Genomic DNA, 1,250 nt, shown 5'->3' on the forward strand with positions numbered 1-1,250 from the left:
GTATCCGTCAAAGGGTTAATGTTTACAAGAAAAGCACTAAATGAGACATTTCACTTGTACGTTTCAAAAATGTGCTCGCAGGCCGCATGAAATCAGGTGACAGGCCAGAATTGGCCCAAAGGCCTCGAGTTTGACACCCGTGTCTTCACAACGAAAGCAGAAGCAGCAGGCAGAGCGTCGAAGCGCTTTTCACAAGACGTGCGGTTTCAATGAAAATGCTTGCTTCAGTGTTTCAATCAGAGAGTATTCTAATAGGAAGTAAAACTATTCATACTCCGCTCACGCTTGAGGTGCGAAATTGGCTGCATCTTCTCTGTACAGAATCGTCATTAATGATACCAATATTAGCATACACAATATCAGGAAGATCTAATATTGGCATGGTATCTATTTTCATGGACAGCACACTGTAGGGCTGCACGATTTGGCGGAAAAAAAATCTAATTTATTTATTGATTTAAAAAAAACGTTTTCTTTGCTTGTTTGTAAGGCGACATAAATTGGCCGGCAGTTTAAAAGCTATTAAATAATATCAATATTAATACTATTAATTCTAATAATAATTTTTACTACTATTAAATAATAATATAAAAATGACAAACATTTACAAATAAAAACTAAATAAGAAATATTACTAATGTAATGTTTCAACGTAAAATAAAAAATATATATAATAAAAATAGAAATTATATCATAAAACATATATATAAATAATATCAAACAGAATAATTTTATTCTACATTACAACTTTAAAATGATAATATTAATATCTTCTGCTGTCTTCATTTAATTTCATCCAACTAAGTTACATTTTGCTGGAAAACCACAGGGTGCCTTTTAAAGCTTCTTTTTCCCCCCCACAACATTTACAACAATATCGTTCCTTCGTTACAGTTGTGGTCGTGGAGAAATAAAATAATCATTAAAACTACATGGTTCTAGTTATCATCCTTGGTGCGAACGGCCCTCAAAAGTCAAACAAAGTTCTTAAGCGATTAGGACTGGCCGCTTTACAGAGCAAATGACAGGTTGAGGGCAGATACAGCACCTGATGAGGTTAATGTGGTTGTTAAATCCTCTGCTAAGACTCCTGGCAGGCATCTGATCCAACCACAGCACAGGCTGGTCTGGATCTGCAATCCTGCTCACGCCCGTGAAAACACACACACACACACACACACCAGCAAAGATCAGTCATCAAGCCCTGGTAACACCCTCCACAGAGCCGTGAGAAGAGCTCAGGAATGCTG

The sequence above is a fragment of the Sinocyclocheilus grahami genome, unplaced genomic scaffold, assembly GCF_001515645.1.
Source record: "Sinocyclocheilus grahami isolate Dianchi unplaced genomic scaffold, SAMN03320097.WGS_v1.1 scaffold19241.1, whole genome shotgun sequence".
In the NCBI taxonomy this organism is placed as follows: Eukaryota; Metazoa; Chordata; class Actinopteri; order Cypriniformes; family Cyprinidae; genus Sinocyclocheilus; species Sinocyclocheilus grahami.